The 16,832-nt window shown below is 41.3% G+C and overlaps 1 protein-coding gene across 6 annotated transcripts in view; it reads left to right on the forward strand.

The window, feature by feature from the left end:
- GHR (growth hormone receptor) overlaps nucleotides 11,571-16,832 on the forward strand; it is a 296,319-nt gene continuing 291,057 nt past the window's right edge. For 2 of the 6 annotated variants that reach the window (XM_021076571.1, XM_013990637.2), the window contains exon 1: nucleotides 11,572-12,077. The gene's annotated coding sequence lies outside the window, so the exon portion shown is untranslated. Of the gene's footprint in view, nucleotides 12,078-12,398; nucleotides 12,912-13,162; nucleotides 13,182-16,832 lie in introns of those variants that run through there. The other 4 variants (XM_013990636.2, XM_021076569.1, XM_021076572.1 and 1 more) reach the window with 4 other exon arrangements.

Below are 16,832 nucleotides of genomic sequence, written 5' to 3' on the forward strand. Positions count from 1 at the left end.
AGCATGACTGAAATAAGAATTACAAGCATTTTACTATATATGGCATTATATACAATGAAATATAGCTAAGATCTGGGCTTGGATATTAACTTCCACTAACTTCCAGTTTCTGTGCAAAGGCATTGGTAAAACCTTTGGCCTCTCACGCCTTAAACAATTGCTTCTGTGGTAGGTTCAGGTTCCCTTCTTAGTTGCTTAATGGCTCAGGTTTCTTTTATCTGAGTTTCATGCAATTCTAGGTTGTAGTGGCTTTTCCATCAAATAATACATGACAGTACCAATAATACTACAAAATTAATACCCTCAACTGCACAAAGTTCTTTCATGAATTCTGACTCTGTGCACTTTCAATAGCTTAATGACTCTTCCTTATTTCACAAAACAAAGAGTATTCTCCCTTCTTTGACAATCATTGTTATGTGGGAATGATACCTCACGTATAAGAGACTTCACAGTTCTGCTGTTTTCTGAACTGCCTCTCTTCTACACAGGGAAGATAGGGTGACAAGGTAGTGAGATGGGTTTTATCTCCCTGGCTTTGGGAGAAAAAGTCACTGTGGGGTCTGAGTCTGAGAGGAAACAAACTAAATTCTGTTACGCTTGGCTTCTGCACAGCACTGCCAAACCTTTCATTGCAACAACCTAGAGGTGTTTCCACAAATTTCATAACTTCTAAATCTAAACTACAGCAAAGCCATCCCAGGCCTGACCAGACCAGCCCCTTATCTGGCATATGTAACAGGGTTTCTATTTTTAAAAGAATCATCTCTAGCTTCTAATAAAACCTTTTGTTTGGGTAGAAATTTTAGGATCACAAAGCATTTTATATGCAGAGCATTCAAGTAGAAAAGCTATCATGTCTTCTTTGAAATTTACTAAGGAGCAAGAATTACAGAGGTTTTCATTAGTAAATCCTGTGCTGAGATAAATTAGCAAAGTACAGATTACCTCTTGAGCTAAACTCTTTGCCATGATAGCATAGTCCAACCTTAACCTAGAATGTGCCAAGAATTCTGACAACTCCACAAGCAAGAATGCAGGTCTCCTCCCTGACTTACGCTGAGATGATAATCGGCTGAGCATAGAGATGAGGTGCCAGCACTCAGAAGAAATGGAAGAAATTGATCTCTAGTGGGGTGCTCCACTTTGAACTCTTCCTTTCTTCCAAGTATACAAATAAGTCAGGTCTGTATGAAGCTGAGGGAGGCCTTATGGGAATTTTTAACACGACCATCATTTTCTGTGACTCATTTTTTAAGAAAAGCTCAAGAAAGTTTGGTTAATAATGATGCCAAGTTTTAATGTAAACAATTCTCATTGAAAGTAAAACTCTCGAATCTATTGCTTTGTGTTGTTAATGGAAGATGGTTTTCAGCCTTAGTTAGCTTCAAAGGTTTATCCCAGCACTTGGCTACACTACCTGTTTCTTAAACCAAAGCAGATGTAATACTTTCATCTTTATAAAAATCATTAAATCATTGCTTTTAAAAAAATTATAGTTTTCTTTACCCACTGGAAAAAAATCTTAAAAAACAACATATATAAAGACAATTTGTGAAAGTTTTGAATACCCATTGAAAAAAATATCAGGCAGTACACAAACCTTTTATGAATATTCACCTTTCCTCATTGCCTTCCCCATTTCCCCTCCCTAGGGGTAACCCAGGTCTTTTGTTCTACATTTTTACAAAAGTTTGTTCCTACTTAAGTTTTCTGCAACTGTTTTTATTTATCACTAACAGCAGCCTATATTAGTGAAGGCTGATCTACCTCATTCTTAGTATATTTGCATAGTACTCCATCATATAAACTTTTGACTTAATTGATTCATATTAAAGAGCAAATATTTTGTCATCAAATTTTCTCTATTGTCATTAAATATGAATACATATTGTTGTCTATATGTCTTTGTACTTCGGTAAGTGTTACTGTAGGATAATCCCAGAAGTAGACTTGGTGGTTCAAAGGGTATGCAGAATTTATTTTGTTTTGTTTATTTTTTCTCTTTTTTAAGTGATTTCTAATTTTTCCATCATAGTTTGTTCACAGTGTCAGAATTTAAATTTCAATATATATGTCAGCAAATTGCCTTTGAAAATGTTACTAACCATTCATTAGCATCATTATATGGGAGCATCCCTTTCCTCATGCCCTTGCCATCCTAGATCTTTTTGCTGTGTTAGCTTCCCATTTGGAAATCACTGAAAACAGTATTACCCTTAGAAATAAATTTGCAAAGTGGTAATGTGATTTTATTTATTCCAACATTCTAAGATTGACCTAGATGAATGAATATTTTAGATACCAAAAACTAAGAGGTGGAATAAGTGACTGCATTAAGGAGAGCAATGCATCACCAGTTAAGAATCCTTTCTCCCATCTGGTGATCCCCAAAGTGATAAGAATCAAAACAGTGGCTGTGATCCCCAAGCTATTTTCAAGATTTCAATCTTTTCATGGAGTTCCCATTGTGGCTCAGTGGTTAATGAACCTGACTAGTAACCATGAGGTCGCAGGTTTGATTCCTGGCCCCACTCAGTGGGTTAAGGATCTGTCATTGCCCTGAGCTGTGGTGTAGGTCACAGACTCCAATCGGATCTGCAGTCGCTTGCTGTGGCTCTGGCGTAGGCTGGCGGCTACAGTTCCAATTAGACCCCTAGACTGGGAAACTCCATATGCTGCGGGTACAGCCCTAAAAAGACAAAAGACAAAAAAAAAGATTTCAATCTTTTCAACGTTTCAAGATTAAGTTTGATGAGGTGAAAATATCATAGGCTTTGAAGTCATTTAGAATTGAGATCAAATCTCTGCTCTCATTCTGAGTAGGTGAATGAATGCTCCTTGGTTTGGCTTCCTCAGATGAAAGCAGTGGTACTTGACTTTATCTCAAGGCAGAGTTAACTATGTAAGGTATTAAATCGCCTGTGAATAGCAAATGGACATTATGACCATGTAAAAATTGTGTCTTTTCATAGAAACAATATACCATTTTAAAAAGTCAAAAGATAAATATAGAATTATTTTTATTTATTTATTTTTTATTTTATTGTTATTATTATTTTTTTTTTTTGTCTTTTTTGTCATTTCTTGGGCCCCTCCCATGGCATATGGAGTTTTCCAGGCTAGGGTTGAATCGGAGCTGTAGCCACCAGCCTACACCAGAGCCACAGCAACACAGGATCCAAGCCGCGTCTGCAACCTACACCACAGCTCACGGCAACACCGGATCCTTAACCCACTGAGCAAGGCCAGGGATCGAACTGCAACCTCATGGTTCCTAGTCGGATTCGTTAACCACTGTGCCACGACGGGAACTCCTAGAATCATTTTTAAATTGCCTCCATTCATATAATTTAGCAAAAATTTGTGCATTTTTAAGTATATATCTCTTAAAGTGGAATTTCTGGGTAAAAGGATACATGAATTTAAAATTTTATCAACCTGCCAAATGTTCCTGAAAGTAGATTTTACCTATTTACATTGAATAAGAATTTTTTGTCCCCACATCCTAATAATACATACAATGGATATGTTTTATCTTTTCCAAATGATAGATTTTTAAAAGTTTATTGTTTTGTTTTACATTTATCAGTGAATAAATTTGAGAATTTTTTCATATAGTTATTTTTTTCTATGAATTCTCTCTTCTTGAGTATCTTTAATATTTTTATTTTTCCATTGAAAAATTTGTCTATTTTTTATACATGAGTTTTGAAGACCTCTTTATAGGTTAATTACATTTTTCTTCTGTCCTATCTGTTGCAAATAAATTTTCATTCTATATACTTTTGTGTTCATATTTTTTACCATGGAAATATGTTTTAAAAGTAAAATTCTAGAATGTATATTAACATACATAATGATATATCTAACTAAAATCAGTTTCTCCTAATGTAAAATAAATATTATCCATAATAAATCCAGATAGGAAATATGAAACACCAAATTCTGGCCCAGTGAGTGAAACTATGTTAACCCCAGTATTATCTCATGGTAATCTGCAGCTCAATTTTGGTATTTTTATAGGCAGATTAATAAAATGGGAAAATAAATGAACTTATACTTGGCATACAGTTTCCTACAAAACATGGAATTCTTGGGGAAAACCATAAATTAAAGAGTTACCTTGTTTTTAAAATGTATAACCACTTAATTCATCTCTGTGACTGTGTGGTTTGAAGTTAGTAGATGCAAACAGTTACATTTAGAAAGAATAAACAAAGTTCTACTGTATAGCACAGGGATGTATAGCCAGTCTCCTGGGAGAGACCATGATGGAAAAGAATATAAAAAAGTATTTATATATATGACTGAGTCACTTTGCTGTATGGCAGAAATTGGCACAACATTGTAAATCAACTACACTTTAATTTTAAAAATGTGTAAATGGTTTCTAATAAATTAATTTGTTGCTCATCTTAAATGATATTTGAATTTTGACAAGACCATTCTACAAACCAAGTCTTGACCAAAAGAAGGGATTTTGAAATTGGAATTTCATGCTCAGAAAGATAAATCTGGGGTAGAGCAGCATGAGGAGGTATGGGGAATTTTATCAGGGATGACCTTGACTCCTGCCACAAAAATTGGGCTGCTGATGCTACCAATCCTATCATGTATGCTTTCAGTAATTGACAGTTACTAATGCTGTTTATTTCTGCAAACTTATTTCCAGAGAGTGTTCTAAAGGGAAAAAAAAATAGTCTCTAAGTTGTGTTTTGATAATTTTCATTTTTGAATCAACACCCATCATGCACAAAGGCATGCAAACGTGGCTAAAATTGTTTATTAACTCTTTTGTGAGTTATAAACATATGTGAAATAGTCGATATACTTATAGTAAACCTAATAAACCTATAGAGAAGCCAGTAGTTAGGTCGATTTTTTTACTTTAAGTAATCCCAGGAAAGCTAGGAAATGTAACTAAATCTCAGATATCTTGTTTGTTTTTTTGTTTGTTTGTTTATCTGGATGGAATTTGCCCAAATCCTGGAATGTGCAGTTCCAAGATTTTCATGAACTATGAATACAATTAAATTTTAAATACCAGCATACTCAAATCTAAGATATTACGAAATTAAAATAACTTTGAGCCAAAACTTTCTGTGGTCCCTGTGAAGTAAATATTTTATAATCTTACAATTTAATATTACAGTGGCTTTGAGTTAAAAAAGAGCTAAAGATGAATGTGAGTTTGCCCTAATTTCCAGCAGCATTTTCCCATTTTGTCATCTTCACACAAATTCTTGGAGGAAAGAGGGCCCTCTGTGTCATCTTGTACAACATCACTAATACATCATCCAGTCCAGCATGTTGAGAGCCTGTATGATGATGTCCAGAAACAATTTCTTTCATGTATTGGATTCAGAAGAAGATGTACTTCTGAACAATGTTTGGCTTACACTCTATGGGCAGTCTATACTTTATAAAGGATTTTATTTGTTGCAGTCATAAAGAGGCTCAGAGCCAAAATTATGGCCCACTTCTAGCAAATGAACAGGATATTTTGATATGCATTTCAAGAACTATCACTGCCTGTTGTCTTAGTTGTATACCCTATTTTTCTTCCATTTCCATTTTCTCATTTGTTATTTACTTATATTTATGGCCTACATATTTCTCCAGAAAACACCTCGAATCCGCTTTTAGAAAAAGGGGGCTAGGAGAACATTAGATAGGTGGATAAACAAATATGGCAAACAATAAAATACATAAACATATATAGAGAGTAGAAACTGCTTATTAATATGTATAAATTATATGATACATTGATGAGAAGTGGTACCCATCTCACGTTACACAATGGATTTGCTTTTTGAATGTTGCTTGTGACAAATTATTTTAAAGTGAATTAGACATTTAAACTACTAGAGGAGCTTGCCATTCAAGCATCTAATAAAGCACAGAATTTTAGTACCATGTGAATACTCAACCTATGATATAGATGTTGTTTTTGTTATGTAGATTCAGGTTCTATGTTCCCTGATTGAAAAGAAAACAATTTTATCATAATTATAAGTGGAGCATAATCTTTAAACATTGTGAGTCACTATGTTACACACGTAAAACATACGACATCGTAAATCAACTGTACCTTAACTTGGAAAAAAAAACTAGAGTGTAAAAGTATAAAAGTCCTTGTACTTTCATTCTCCCTACTCCCCCCACCCCCACTGTCAACATTTTTCACTCCCTAGAGGAAATCACAGTTAATTAATTAATGCAATTTTTCCAAATTATTTTTAAAATAAAATATATATATATACACACACACATATGTATTTATAATGGAAAAATTTAAACTCTTTGCCTCAGACAGACTTTTGTGGTCTGCTGGTTTAAAAACCCAAGATGGACAAGATGGTTGGAGTGGATAACTGGAGAGGCTGTGGAGGAGTTCTAAGACTGGACACAGAAATGCTCTGGGTTCCCATCCAGCGCCCATATCTACCTAATTGCATGATTTGGTCTGATGGCTTTGCTTCTCTTACCAGCTTCCTCACTAATAAAGAAGAAGGATAATCACACCTTCTTCACAGGACTGCTGTGAAGAAAAGCTGTGATAATAGATGTGAATGTGCTTAGAATACTGTATAGTGTTAGGAAAACATATGAGAAACAAATTTTATGAAGCAATTTTAATTTGAACACACATTTTGATTTATTGTCTACAACAGTTGAGACTTATTTGACTTAGCTCTCAAATTCTTGCATGAAAGAGATCATGAGTTCCTCTGGTTAATATGTCTCAACCTTCACCCGGTTCAACAAGTGCTGCAGAGGGCCAGTGACCTTGAGGAAAGTGCTGTTACCCTGCAAGCCCTCTCTCTCCTCAATAGTCCTTGCCCTGCCTCAGCGTTTTTTTCCAGCCAGGAATTCTCCTGCAGTTTTTCCCCTCCCCTGACCTTTCCTGGCTTCATTGAGAGGACACTGGGTGGTAGACAGTTCTGTTCCATTCATGTGTAAAGGGTTTACTGTCCTTGCTCTGGGGTTTTCATGGTGCCCTCAGAGAAGTCTGTTTAGCAAACTAGACTGATAGTTTATTTAATAATTGGAAATATTCTCTGCGCCTAATTTCTATAAAGTTGCTACAAGAAACTTTTTCACACCTGCTCAGATTCCTTTCTTGTTCACATCCTTTTTTGTTTGTTTTGTTTTTATATTTACAGCTTTTTAAAAAATAAAGTGGATAGAAGGAAAGAATCAAGTAATATATGAAGACAAAAAGTAGGAAAGTATTGAATATGACAGGAGAGGATGGAAGGAAATGCCCTGAAGATGGTAAGTTTGCTAAATTCACATCCTTGGAGTGTAGGCTGAGTGATGGACAGAAGATAGATTGGAGTTGGGGCAGTCCTACCACATCTACCAGACTCCAAATTTTCTGCCATTTCCATTACTCCAGAGCACCTAGCTGGAGGCTCATGGTCCTCATCTATCTTGTAGTGACCATACTGGGATTGAATTTGATACTGGAAACAGCAGTTTATGAAGGATTTTAATGAACTGGAGCATACACTAAGGTGGAGGCCCAGGATGGGGTAGGGTCTGGAACCTTATTATATGAGAAATAATGTAAAGACCCTACATGAATTTGGTCTGGAGGAAAGGCAACATACAGGGAGACACATGGAAAGTGTGTCTCATGAAAGTTACAAACTTAAATGTCTTATTTTTCCCTATGTGCTCTAGAGCTAGAACCTGGTATAAATAATAGAATAGCAGATTCTGGCTGAAGTACTTTTTACAAATGGTGCAGTCACAAAATGGGACACGCTTCCCAGTGAGGGAGCTAATGGGTTACTCATCAATATAATTATCCAGACAGATCCTCGAGGACTGTCTATCAGATGCTTTTTAAAAACAAGCTTTGCATTTGGTGGGAGGATAAAGAAAATCTCAAAATGTTTTTTCAGTTTTTAAAAACTTTACATTTAAAGCATTCAAAGGGGAACATTTATTCATGCACCCCTGTTGAGACCTACCTTGTTTTGTTCCTTTTCACCTGCTGTTCCACACATAGGTACCATCGCCCAGGCCCTGAGCTTTTTGGAGGGTGGCTTGGAATCCACAAGAGAAAGACAAGGCCATCATATTCCTTTTAAAGAGCTCTGAATCAAAATACCTAATTTTTGAAATTCATAAACAGTAAATTTAAGCTTTAATTCTGATTCTGGGACATCCTTATAAGTATTGGCTAAGAATTTCCAGATCACAAAATAATTTTCCACTGTTCCATTTCAGTAGAAGAAAGAGACAGTAAATACACTCATCAGTTTGTTTTCTTCCCTTCATCATTCTCCTGCCATCCTCTCAACCAAGGCAGTTGGGGGTTGGGGTGGGGCTGAAGACAAGGGTGGAGAAAATCAAGGGTGCTTTTCCAGGGTGTTCACAGTCATCACATGCTCAACTCCACAATATGCTGGGCAAGAGAGGAATTCCCAGCATTCTTACACCTGTTATCTGGCATTCCTGAACCCCATATCCTACTAGAGTTTCCTCTGAGCAGCGCTTCAGTGATTTACCTATTTATTATGTTGATTGCACATTGTCTCTCCCAACTAGAATGCAAGCCCCACGAGAGCAAGGTCTCTGTGAACATGTCATATAATTTCCGTTCCCTGATGCAGCTAATGTTCCTAGAACACATCTGTCATGGTGCAGTTTCTCCGTTATTTGTTGCATGAAAGAAACCGGTGGATAGGAATTCAGTGTTTGTTTTCAAAGTAAGTGTGCTTTATGTTTAGAATCTTACTACTCTTACCAATAAATATTGCATTAGTTTAGATTCCACAGGAAAACAGGACCTGTAGGTGGGAGACGATAGCAGTGGTCCAGGTGAAAAGCATGGTAGTTCGGACCAGGTACTAATCATGGAGGGGGTCAAGAAGTGACCCAGTTCTGAAAGTGAAATATGAGAAAACGTGGAGGGTGGCAGTCTGGAGCTCCGAATAAAGATCTGGGTTTGAAATACAAATTTGGAAGTTCTAAATTTTCATTTAATTTGGTTAAATATTTGTTGGGCATCCTACCATTTGTTGGGCACCTACCTGGACACTGTAGGTACAAATATTAAGAATAGATAGGGCTTCCCTCAGAGGTGTCATAATTAATGGAGAAAGTAGACATATTAATAAAAACTGAAATATTTAATAAAAGGAAGTATTACTTTTATGAAGACCCATGAGGCCGCAGATGCAGGGATAGCTAATTAATTCATTCCACCTTTGAAAACTGCCAGGCATGAAACAACTGAACTAGAACTTGAAAGTTAAGGAGAATTCCCTACATGGTCAAAGTAGGATATTCCAGGCAGAGGGAAAGGCATGTGTAAGTAAAGTTTCACGTTTCATAAGATAAATATGCTCTGGCATGCCTTATCTTGTAGCAAATTAGCTAATTCAGTACCTAAAAAATTTTCCCTCATAATCCAGAAAAATATAAAGAGGCAAATATTAATCTAGACCTAGACATGATCATCTATGAGAGCATAGGACCTTTATTTATGAGGCTTAAAAAGGACTGCCTTTCATGGAAGTTGCAGTTTTATGTCTGGTTGCATAATATTTTGTAGTAACCTCTGTTTTCTATGCATGATGACCTTTCTAACAAAGACAGAGCAATCAACTTTCCTTTCTCCTAGAATGAAGGCTACAGCTGAATACAGAGGGAAAAAGAAGGTAATCTTTCTCTGTGAAGCATGGTGCTGAAATCAGCTCAGGGCATAAAAAATAGAACATTTTGTGTGCCCATCTGGCATCTGTTAGACTAGATCAAGATTCTCTGGACTTGGGGGTGTGGGCGGGAAGTATGAGAATTCGAGTTGCCAGAGTCTGAAGAGGCAACCTGGAAAGTCATCTCAGAAGGCGTGGAGTCAGCATTCAAGGACTTCCTGGTCTCCATTCCTGCCAGGACTGCCCTTTCAGTCAGACTGGTGGGACTGACCCCCCACCCCCGCCCCCAGCAGGTGTTCTGCCTGCCTAATCTCTGTAAAGGCAACTCCCCCTTTACAAACTCCAGGCACCAGTAAGCACCCTACTGCTCTAGCAAAGTAGGGAACCCCAGAAATCAAGGGAGTAGGGATGGTTCTTAGGGAAAGGAAGGCTCATTATCCTCAGGTCCTATAGAGCAGGACCAGTTCAAGATCAACACCAACCTGCCCCAGGCTGGTTGACACCCCTTCTAGAATCTTTCCCCCTCCTTTCATTCTGAGTATCTCTGCCTTGAACAGCTGGGTCGTCAAAGGTGAGCATTGGAAAGGGCTCTAAGGAAGAGAAATTTCTTTTCTTTTTTTTTTCTTGTCTTTTTGTCTCTTTAGGGCCGCACCCACCGCATATGGAGGTTCCCAGGCAAGGAGTCAAATAGGAGCTGTAGCCACCAGCCTACACCAGAGCCACAGCAACACAGGATCCGAGCCATATCTTCAACTTACACCACAGCTCGTGGCAACACCAGAGCCTTAACCCACTGAGCAAGGCCAAGGATAGAACCTGTATCCTCGTGGATGCTAGTCAGGTTTGTTAACCGCTGAGCCATGATGGGAACTCTGAAATTTCCATTTCTTTGATTCCTTTAGAAATTGAGGTAACTTATGTGACATCTGCTACCCTAAAGTCTTTCGACTTATGTTCCTTCCCAAGTCTTGGCCTGCTTGTCCTATTTTCCCTGCCCTGGGGAATTTTTTTTTATTCAAGTGCCAAGAAGCTTGGTTTCTTTAAGGTGTTGCTTAAACATTTCCCTCTGAGTGTAAATTTGGCTTTGCATCTGGGAACCCTGTAAAAAAAATGTCATTTAATCAGCCAAAGCTGTTAAATAAATGACATTACAACTGGCCTTCAGTGATAAAGTAAACAGGGAAAAAAATAGCAAGATGAGCTGCTCCATCAGATCTCAGACAACCTGGTACTGAGTTTCTGAATTTTCTGCTTAGAAAAGCATGAGGTGACTGGGAGTGTGATGCTTTAACAAAATGACAGGTTTATGCACAGCAGTACTGACTTTCTGAAGCACTTTGACAGCTTCTCCTCTCCTTTTTATTTTCCCTGCAGTAAATGAGGTGGGTAGGTCGGTATCCAACAGACGTCCAGCACAGGGAAGTTAAAAACATGTTCCCTAGGTCACACACAAGGATAGTCCTCAGGCTGAGTCCTGTGTCTGTCTGGACGCCCTGCCTCCCTGTGCTCTGGTTTCTGGACAGAACGCTCTTCTAACATGCCTTGTGTCCTTGTTCAGTTACTTCATCTCTCTGCCTCTGTTTTCTATAGAGTCTCTACAATAAAGTCCTTCTGACTTTTAACTATCCTTTCAGGATCCAGGGAACAGGAGTTTGGAAGTTGGTTGCAGGTGGAAAGAGGCAATGTTTGGCTTGTTAATTACGCTTTCCGTTCCCCGCCCCTAGTTCCCACCCCCCAATTCCAGCAGATAACTAACTTTTCTGTAAGCATTCCTTTGAATTTGGTAAAGACACTTATGCTCTGTTAGTCCTGCCTTCTTTTGGGGAGCGGGGGTGGGCGGGGAGGAAGGAAGTGTCCTGCAAGTACCAATATTTTCCTCTAGGTGGAGCCGCGCAACCCAGCTGAGAGTGACACGCACCAAGTCCAACTCCTCGCCGGGGAACGCTTCATCCCAGCTCCGCGGAATGCTCGGCCCGGACGGCGCTCGGCGCCTCTGCAGCGGGTCTCGAACCGGCCTCCCCGAACTCCCGCTTCCCCTTGCTGCCGCAGCCCGGGTCCCGGAGGCGGCGGGCCAGGCCCGGCGTGACCCCTGGTGATCGGCTGCTGCCGTTTCCCACCCCTCCCCTCCCGTCTTCCCTTCCCGTTTCACCCCGCCCCCTCCCCCTCCCCAAGCCTGACAGCCCGCGAGCTGCCAAGCTGGGCGCAGCCATGGGAAGAGGAGGCGGTCTAGGGAGCGGCGGCGGCGGCGGCGGCGGCTGCTGCAGCGGCGGCGGCGACGACTGCTGCTGAGCCGAGGCGGCGGCGGGGACCCCGGGCTGGGGCCACGCAGGCCGGAGGGCCCCGTGCCCTCGGCCCCAGCGCGGACGCGAACCCGCGCTCTCTCTCCGGAGGCTCGGTTCAGAGGTACTGGAACGGGGCTCCGGGATCGGGCTGTTATTTTCCCCCTGTTGTGCCAGGGGGGCCTGGGAGTGGAGCCTGGGACGCCAGTTGTTTATGAAAGTGGGGATCAGTCGTATGCATTTACACAGATAATATTTTTCCTGGTGACTTGAGGGTTGGCAGTGTTCCCCTCCTCCTCGCCAAGAAGTTGTTTTCAGCTGGTGGGTAGCTGTAACCCGATCCACGCTCTGGACTTTGTGTGTGTGTGTGTGTGTGTGTGCGTGTGCGTGCGCGCGCGCGTGTGTGTATTGTTGGGGGGGGTCAGAGATTGGGGTCGACAGGCGAACCATCCCACGCTGGCGCCTGCTCCCACCTGTGTTTGTGGTGCCCGGAGGGGCTTCCTCTTAAACCAATTTTGCTAAAATCTTGGAAGTTTTGCGAATGTTTCTCTTTGACATCATAAGCCTGCCTGGGGCAGGAACTGCTGAGCGGGGAGAGGTCCCTGGCTGCGCGGCCAGAGGAGTGGGGAGGTTGTGAGGCTGTGCGCGTCTACACCGCGCGCTCCTCCCCAAAGCGCACCGCCCTTTGCGCGTTTGTGCGGGCCGCATTGGCGCCCGCGGAGCTGGGATCAGTAGAGTCACGGCTACCAATCCCCAAGAGCTGGGGTGGGTGGAGATCGTGGCGAACCGAGCTCCCCCAGGCTTGGACACACTCGTGGTTATGAAATCAACCAGGCACAAAGTTTTTGACAGAGAGCTGCCCAAGGCGTGAGAGCCGCGAGTGAGTGAGGTAGCGGCTGGCTTAGGGAGAAGACTGTGCGGCGCACAGAAGGTTCCAGGCAGGGTCACCCACTTTCAGGTGCGTGGGGAAGTCTATTTTGGGGTGAGCGCTTTATACATAACCAGGGGTGGGGGACGCCTGCTGGGGCCGGGCTGCGGGAGTTGGTGGCCTGGTGCGGGGAATATATGTGCTGAATGGGTGTACGTGCACTCTGTGTGTGTGCGCGAGCGTGTGTGCGCCTAGGGAGGCGTGTCGGAGCTTGAGCCAGTAGGGTGGGTGGGGAAGAGGCCAGAGAGGTGCCGCCCGCCTGTTTGTGCTGCCAGGAGACCTTGGAAGGGACAGGGAAAGGTAATGGGAGGCCAGAGGGTTGGAAAGTCATAGGAGTTTCTACGTAGGATTTAAGTACCATAGACTTGAAAAAACCCACCTTAGAAGGGCTGAGGTCTGGAGGTGGAGGTCTCTGGAGCTCTCCAGAGAGCTGTTTAGGAGGAAGGGGTTGCTAGGAGATGTAGATGTGGGTACAGAACCTCAGAGGCAAGTTGGATCCGTGGGTCTGAGATTGCCAGGTGCTGCTGTCCAGTCTCTGGAGTGTTTAGCTTTGGACACCCTGGTGTGTGTGCCTGGGGAGGCATTCACCTTTCCTCAGAGATGTTGAGGCCGCCCCGTTCACTGAGCAACTGCTGTTCTAGGCTAGTTTCTTCTTGGGTCACCCCGGAAGTCCTTTTCTCTGGGGTGCCAAGGTACAGACCTTGGAGGTAACTAGTATTGAAACATTTCCGGAAATTAAGATGCTGGATAGAAAGAAAATAAAACGATTTAGTAGGCAGGGTTGTTGGTTCCACTTTTCTGTGATTGAGGAGTCTGTGTCCTTTCAAGAAAAGCAAAGCTCAGTGCTCCCAGATTCGATTTCAAGGGGTCCTGGGTCATTTGTGATTCCCCTTCCGATGGATTTTAGATGGAGCTGGAAGGATGTGTTTTAAGCCCAGAGACAATTGGAAAACATCATCTGTAGCTTAAGTATGTCCCATCTCTCATCTTCTTCCACCCTTGTAAACTTTTTGCTTCATATGAGTCTAAGGAAAGTTGGTGAGTCAACATTCAGCCTTTCTTTTGGAGTAAAATATCACAGGGAAATTATCATTTTGGTCTCCTGAATTGCATGGCGAGCCAGCACTTAATGGGCAGAGATGTGAAATGAAAGTCTATAAATGTATTGACAAAGTGACAACACGAGAGCATTTTTTTTTCAAACTGAGCATAACTTTGCCTTGCAAATATTTGTTCTAGGCATAGTTTGGGGCTGTGTTTTTGATTATTAATTTTTAAACAACAGATTCCACATCATAAACCTCTTAAAAATGGTTACTTTGTGCCTTCTCTGTGCCATCTCTGGTGCCTGTGTTAACAGATATTTACAGAGCTTAGTAACCTATGGGATTGTCATTTTGAGTATCTAGTTAGCTCAAGACATAATGTTTATAGCATAACGTAATAAATGAGCCCCAGTTGAAGCCTACTTCTGCCAAGTGCATGAAGCATCCCAGCATGGAAACAAATCTTGAAGTTGGTCCAACTTGGCGAGCCTTTTTGGCTATCTGCTGGTAAGGACTGTTAATGTAAAGATAAATGAGTGATACAGTGAGAATGTGGCACAACAAATTGTTCAGCTTAGAAAGAAAGGCATGGGTTATATTTTTTAAACCTGCTCACCTTAAGCTTCTCTGGTCATTCTACGGTACATCGCACAGTTATGAAGACTTAGTTTGCTTTCAGAGAACACGTTTTTTTAAAAGTATGTCAGTAGTGAAAATAATTTTCTACTTCTTGGTGTGTTCACACAAACCATAACTTTTTTCTTCTTAAAAAAGAAAACCCTATCATCCCCATGGTAAGGATTTAAATCAGATGAACATTCAAGTCACCTAATCATTTTCTGAATCTTAAATTGATGAGAATTGAAGTTTGGTAAGACTGGCGTCAGATGTCTGCTATTTGGGTAAACTACCCATTGGGCTACTGGGTAGAAGAAAATATTGATTCAGTATAAGGCAGAACTTTCTAAAAATGAATCTCTCTGGAATGGACTGGCCAATGAGGAAGCAAGATTTCCATCTTAAGTTGCTGAAGTCACTCACACATTAGGAAACTAATCCCTCTTCCCTTTAAGTGCTATATTAAAAATATTAGAAAACAAACCTTTTACTCCTTCCTGAATTCTTTTTTTTTTTTTTTTTGGTCTCTTCTTGGACCTGTTCCTCACCCACTGTGGAGTTCCACCCTTATTTGTCCTGACCTGTATGAAATGTTCCTGATTCCCACCATCCCTCCTAATGTATGCCTTTGAAAAAAACACAGATATGAAATCCTTAGTTCTGGACTTTCTGCACCTATTAAGTCAGCTTAATATTCATGCTCTATTTTAGCCATCTCACTACACTGTTCACTAGTTTTGAATCTGTCAAAAAACTCCTTCTTTTTAGATGACTAACAGTCAAAACATTGTGATAATAGTTTCAAAACATTTTTTCATCCTGAACTTCCTATCAATTGATGGAAAGTGTAACACTGTGCAGGTAAATAGACTTCTATGTGCAGTGAAGGTAGCTACCTAATTTCTTACTATCAAGGGATACTAACCCCCAAAGTAGCAGATGTGGAATGTTCTAATTGAAGCCGCATACTACAGACAGGTGGAGACTTAAGTTGCAAGGTACTCTTTTCACAGACCTCATTGTGTCTGCTTCCCTGAGCATGAGTCAGTGCTCGGCAGTCAGCATTTATTGAAGGCTTGCTCTGTCCAAGCCCTAGAGAGTATGCCATCTGGCCCTAAATGAGGTGAAAGTATACCAGACAGAAATGCTTCCTCGGGCAACTGGGATTTAAGATGTACATACAGGATGTGAACTGACTCAACAACTCATCTCCCTCTGGAGGTGACAGCTTGCTGATGCTGCAGGGAAGCCTAGAGCAGGTGTATCTCACCATTAGCACTAAGGGAGTTCCCTCAAGCTCTTCCTTTACCAAGCCCTTGCCTCCTTGGAGGAAGGAAGCAAAACAGGGGAGAAGGTATGGTTCAAAAGCAACCGCTTTGGGACCCATCCCGGAGCTGGTTTGAGTCTGAGCTTTACCACCAGCATGGAAATTAACTCCTCCTCTGAGACTCACTTTTCTCCTCTATGAAAATTCCAGTGCCTGCTGCCCCAGGGGCTGTAGCATGTCCGGCCTGTACTTTGCATTTGACACCTACCTGTTATGATTGAGTTCGCTTCTTGTATCAGTCTGAGGCTTCCTGACTAAAATTATGAGTTTCCCTGCCATCAGCTGAGAATCCTCTACAGCTGAGAATCTTCTGTCTTCCTGCAGGAAATGTTTATGGTTGATGATGATGGCAGTGTTGTTTACTTCAGCAAGTCTGGGTGTGAAAGAAATGACTGTTTCTTTTTTGGGCAAAGAGAGAAAACCAACCTGTGATACAGTCTGCCATCCGGGGCCCATCAGAAGGCCCCACTGTGTGCACGAGGGGCCAGTGAGACTCTTGTGCTCTTAAATGAAATAGTCCCTGCTTTTACCTTGTGTGTGTGTGTGTGTGTGTGTGTGTGTGGTGTGTGTATAGAAGGGTCCTCTCTCATCACCTTTGCATTAAGGTCTCCATCCATATCACATTAGCTCCTGTGCTTTATTCTGTTCTCATATAGAGGGAGAAAATAAGCAGTGATAAGGTGCCTTTTTTAAAGTTCAAAAATCTGTTTCACTGCTCGCTATCGCCTATCCACCCTCCCCTGCCCAGAATTACAGCAGACCCACTGATAAGTCTTCGGACATGTAATTGCTAAACCAAAGTTGTAGTGTGATATAAGAACCCCTCAAGTTGGGATGGCATAATATGAAGTAATAGTAAACTAGGTGTCGAGAAACCTGGGTCTCCTCTAAGCTCTGTAATTTTCGAAAACTATATAACTTTCTTGGGCTTCATGTTTCTTACACATTAGTAACAAAAAA

The sequence above is a fragment of the Sus scrofa genome, chromosome 16 (assembly GCF_000003025.6).
Source record: "Sus scrofa isolate TJ Tabasco breed Duroc chromosome 16, Sscrofa11.1, whole genome shotgun sequence".
Classification (NCBI taxonomy): domain Eukaryota; kingdom Metazoa; phylum Chordata; class Mammalia; order Artiodactyla; family Suidae; genus Sus; species Sus scrofa.